Source organism: Bufo bufo, chromosome 2, assembly GCF_905171765.1.
Source record: "Bufo bufo chromosome 2, aBufBuf1.1, whole genome shotgun sequence".
Lineage (NCBI taxonomy): Eukaryota > Metazoa > Chordata > Amphibia > Anura > Bufonidae > Bufo > Bufo bufo.
This window is the reverse complement of record NC_053390.1, coordinates 409,572,715-409,578,714: the sequence shown is the minus strand read 5'-3', so window position 1 is coordinate 409,578,714 and position 6,000 is coordinate 409,572,715.

The window sequence follows — 6,000 nt, the reverse complement described above, 5'->3', positions numbered from 1 at the left end:
TTTATCACACTTGGTAATGACGTACAGGATTTTGCATCCACCATTTCATTTTCTGAAGTTCTGCCTGTGCATAATGTTCAGAATGATAGGCAGAGGCGCATAAAGGAGTTCAACATGTGGCTTGGTAAATGGTGTCAAGAGCAAGGATTTGGCTTTGTTTCTCATGATAGCTCTACTTGGAATAGAAAGGAACTGTACAAGAAAGATTGTTTGCATCTTTCTCTCAAAGGAACAAATGTACTTAGTGAACAACTCCAAGAATTTGCGAAAGAGTATTTAAACTAGGAAGGGGGGGCAAAAGAGTGAAAATAAAAGAGTCCAATTGCCCCCCGAAACAATGCCAGAACAGGTCAGAAGCACAGAGGTTAAGAAATGATAAGCTCAGAGTCCTGTCTACAAATGCTCGCAGTTTAGGTAAAAAAATCAATGAACTTGGGTCAATAATGGCATCTGAGAATGTAGATTTAGTGGCTGTTACGGAGACATGGTTTAATGAAAGAAATGACTGGGACATAACCATACCAGGGTACTCTTTTTACAGAAGAGACAGAGAAGGCAAGAAAGGAGGAGGAGTGGCCCTGTATGTGAAAGATAGCATTAAATCTAACCTAATACAAGTTGGTGAGGCCAACATAGAGTCAGTTTGGGTTACGTTGCAGTTTGCTAACCATGCAGTAACTCGTGTAGGTGTGATATATAGACCACCTGGTCAAGTTAAAGAACTAGATGATCTACTAGTTGAAGAAATAGCTAAAATGACAATGAAAGGAGAAGTTATCATTATGGGAGATTTCAATCTTCCAGATATGAACTGGAAAACCAAAATAGCAAGTTCTACCAGGAGTACAGATATTCTAAATTCCCTACTGGGGTTATCTCTACAACAAGTGGTTGAGGAGCCAACCCGGAGGGAGGCCATTTTGGATTTGGTATTCACAAATGGGGATTCGGTATATGATGTCATTGTAGGCGAAACCTTGGGATCTAGTGATCACCAGTCAGTGTGGTTTAATATAAGAACTGTGAAAGAGTCCCACCACACAAAAACAAAAGTTTTAGATTTTAGAAAAACAGACTTTTCAAAAATGAAATTAGTCATAAATGAGTCCTTATCAGACTGGAACGGATTACATGGAGTCCAGGAGAAATGGGACTACTTAAAAGGTGCATTATTGAAGGCAACAGAAAATTGCATTAGACTTGTCAGTAAAAGCAAAAAAAGGAAGAGACCACTGTGGTACTCAGCAGAAGTGGCCCAAATCATTAAAAATAAAAAGCTAGCATTTTGTAATTATAAAAAAAACCAGAGCAATGAAGATAAGGAAATCTACAAGATTAGGCAGAGAGAGGCCAAGCAAGTTATAAGAACTTCTAAAGCGCAGGCAGAAGAAAAACTAGCTCAGTCTATGAAAAAAGGGGATAAGACATTCTTCAGATATATAAATGAAAAAAGGAAATTAAAACAAGGAATAACTAAATTAAAAACAAAGGACGGAAGGTATGTAGAAGAGAATAAAGGGCTAGCCGACTGCCTTAATGAATACTTCTGTTCAGTTTTTACAAAAGAAAAAGGAGAAGGACCTCCACTAGAAAGGATGACTAATAAATCATTTGATGCATGTATCTTTACAGAGGAAGATGTTCTAAGTTTGCTGTCTAAGGTGAAGACAAATAAGTCACAGGGGCCTGATGAGATACACCCAAAATTATTAAAAGAGCTTAGTGGTGAGCTGGCAAAACCGCTAACAGATTTATTTAACCAATCATTAGTAACAGGAGTCGTCCCGGAAGATTGGAAATTGGCAAATGTCGTGCCCATTCACAAGAAAGGTAGTAGGGAGGAATCGAGCAACTATAGACCAGTGAGTCTGACATCAATAGTAGGCAAATTAATGGAAACCCTATTAAAGGATAGGATTGTGGAACATCTAAAATCCCATGGACTGCAAAATGAAAAACAACATGGGTTTACTTCAGGGAGATCATGTCAAACAAATCTTATAGATTTTTTTGACTGGGTGAATAAAATAATAGACGGTGGAGGTGCAGTAGACATCGCATATCTAGATTTTAGTAAGGCTTTTGACACTGTCCCACATAGAAGACTTATCAATAAACTGCAGTCATTGAGCATGGACTCCCATATTGTTGAGTGGATTAGGCAGTGGCTGAGTGACAGACAGCAGAGGGTTGTAGTCAATGGAGAACATTCAAAACAAGGTCATGTTACCAGTGGGGTTCCACAGGGATCTGTACTGGGACCAATTTTGTTTAATATCTTCATAAGTGATATTGCAAAAGGCCTCGATGGTAAGGTTTGTCTTTTTGCTGATGACACAAAGATATGTAACAGGGTTGATGTTCCTGGAGGGAAACACCAAATGGAAAAGGATTTAGGAAAACTAGAAGAATGGTAAGAACTCTGGCAACTGAAATTTAATGTGGATAAGTGCAAGATAATGCACCTGGGGCGTAAAAACCCAAGGGCAGAATATAGAATATTTGACACAGTCCTGACCTCAGTATCTGAGGAAAGGGATTTAGGAGTAATTATTTCAGAAGACTTAAAGGTGGGAAGACAATGTAATAGAGCAGCACGAAATGCCAGCAGAATGCTTGGATGTATAGGGAGAGGTATAAGCAGTAGAAAGAGTGAAGTGCTTATGCCGCTGTACAGAACACTGGTGAGACCTCACTTGGAGTATTGAGTGCAGTACTGGAGGCCATATCTCCAGAAGGATATAGATACTCTAGAGAGAGTTCAGAGAAGAGCTACTAAACTAGTACATGGATTGCAGGATAAAACTTACCAGGAAAGGTTAAAGGACCTTAACATGTATAGCTTGGAAGAAAGAAGAGACAGAGGGGATATGATAGAAACTTTTAAATACATAAAGGGAATCAACTCGGTAAAGGAGGAGAGCATATTTAAAAGAAGAAAAACTACCACAAGAGGACACAGTTTTAAATTAGAGGGGCAAAGGTTTAAAAGTAATATAAGGAAGTATTACTTTACTGAGAGAGTAGTGGATGCATGGAATAGCTTTCCTGCAGAAGTGGTAGCTGCAAATACAGTGAAGGGGTTTAAGCATGCATGGGATAGGCATAAGGCTATCCTTCATATAAGATAGGGCCAGGGACTATTCATAGGATTCAGATATATTGGGCAGTCTAGATGGGCCAAATGGTTCATATCTGCCGACACATTCTATGTTTCTATGTTTCTATGTTTTACGTATCGTAGATTCGCTAACAGGGAAGTTAGCATATGCCAGAGACTTTTGTAAGTCTTTAGCTGACACTCTAGAAATCTTCTTCACCTCATTGAGCTGTCTGCGCTGTGCTCTTGCAGTCATCCCTACAGGACGGCCACTCCTAGGGAGAGTAGCAGCAGTGCTGAACTTTCTCCATTTATAGACAATTTGTCTTACAGTGGACTGATGAACAGCAAGGCTTTTGGAGATACTTTTATAACCCTTTCCAGCTTTATGCAAGTCAACAATTCTTAATTGTAGGTCTTCTGAGAGCTCTTTTGTGCGAGGCATCATTAACATCAGGCAATGCTTCTTGTGAAAAGCAAACCCAGAACTGGTGTGTGTTTTTTATAGGGCAGGGCAGCAGTAACCAACACCTCCAATCTCATCTCATTGATTGGACTCCAGTTGGCTGACACCTCACTCCAATTAGCTTTTGGAGATGTCATTAGTCTAGGGGTTCACATACTTTTTCCACCTGCACTGTGAATGTTTACATGGTGCGTTCAAAAAAAACATGGTAACATTGAATTCTTTGTGTGTGATTAGTTTAAGCAGACTGTGATTGTCTATTGTTGTGACTTAGATGAAGATCAGATCACAATTTATGACCAATTTGTGCAGAAATCCATATCATTCCAAAGGGTTCACATACTTTTTCTTGCAACTGTATATATATATATTTATATAATTTGTTTCATACCTTTAGCACATACATATCATCAAATATCTTTTTGCAGGCATATTGGTATATTGACATTACATAAAATAAACACTAGGTGGAAGTAGTGCTCCATTCATTCTGTAATGAACTGTAAGAAAAAACGAACATAGCTGTAACAAAGTTTAAATGATTTTCATTGCAACTTCACATTTATGTATTTTTTTTTAAAATCCACGGTAAACTTCCAAATTGAAAGCAATCGATTATCTATCTATCTATCTAATATCTATCATTGCAATTTTAAAACAATACTAAAATATGAGTTCTGTGTCATTTTTACAGACAAATATATGGGAAAACAACATCAAAGAGGGCATATAAGCAGGCTGGTGAGTGAAACTCTAGTGCTAGTCACACCTGTACTAGTTCTGGAAAGTCATCAGACTGGTTCTGACTTTCATTTGAACTGTAGGTGTAGTTTCCAAGAAAGCCCCACATTGTATATATTGCTGACAGGTTCAGACTAAACAAGTCTATTGGCTGGTCACATGGACCCTTTCTGCTAAGCAGTCTGATTTATTCTGTATAACCATCCAATGCACTTTTACAATCAATGATGAAGTGCTTTCATTGTCTATAATACTATGATATTTTATAATATTCTAACAATAAGCTATTTAGAGCAGAGTGGGTACAAAATATTATAAAAGCCTTGCATGGTCTATAGACCTAAAATAAAGTAAAATAAATGTAAACTGAATAAAATAAATGTTTTTGAAAAATAAAATCGTATCTGTATTCAGCAGTATGTGCAGTACCTCAGACCTGGGGGTATTAGAAAATTGTTTTATTTGTATTATAATGTTATGTATATTTATTGTTTTGGCTGTACCTTACAATAGGGAAGTAAAGTTGGCAAATGGTTGGGAGGAACACAGTTAACCACCCTGTTCCTTCCTTCTTGGTAGGAGTGGGTTGGTCATGCTTTCTTCTAGGAGCAGTGGCGTACCTGCAATGTAATCAGACCATGCAATGGCTATGGGGTCCTCTGGAAGGGGGGACCCAGCAAGGAATTCTTTCTTCTCTTCCTTGTGCATTTTCATGCAGTCGCCACTAAGGGAAGCTCAATTCAAAGAGGTGATTACATCTTTCAATCCAATTGCATACATTTCTACGCACTGAGCTCCCCTTAGTGGTAGCAGCAGACAGCCAGCTTTGTATTGGAAAAGAAGTAGGAGATTTTTCAATGTGTTTTTGCCAGTTGTCTATCATAAATACATTGAGAAGTATAGTATACAGGATAGGTGCTATAATTTTGAAGCATTTGTTCCCCTTTTTTCAACATAAACGTCAGATAAAGGGGTTTAAGTCAAAGCCATTTTTCATTACAGTTTGTAGTCAATTAAAATTTCGTCCACTTCATTAAAATAAAAAGCATGAATTCGGAAGAAATCTGGGGCGTTCTGCTGTGCCTAGAAGAGACTGATGTATAAATAGTTGGCAATGGGTGGGGCAGAGGATGCCATACTAAGTTTTGCTATGGGGCCCTAAGAGATCTGTATACGCCTCTCCTAGCAAGGAGAGGGAGGAGTTGTTGAGCTACATTGAGAAGCACATGGAAGAGCTCCTGCTTCTGGTAGAGAGTCTCCAGAGAAGCCAAGTCGATTTTGCCTCAAGCAAATACTTGAGAGACAAAACAGCAGAGTGAACAGCTGAAAACTTACATTATAGATACTGCTTTAAAGTGAGGGACTACAGCCCAGACACCCATCACCCAAGACTACCACTAGGCCACTTTAAGTTCAAGTCTTGACCTGATACTGAACACCAACCTGCCTCCATACCTCCTTAACTGGTGCAAAAAACTTCACTTTGAAACTTCTGCTATTGGTTGTACCATAATTTGCACTTAGTAAAAAGAGACTATTATACGTTCACTTCTAACTTGATTCTTTAAACTACATTTCCACTGCACTGATCCCCAGGGAACAATGCCTTAAGAAAGAACACTGTGACACAACATCTCAGCAAGACCTCCACTACCTATCCCATTCTCTGTACCGACAGCTCTGGGAATAGCTA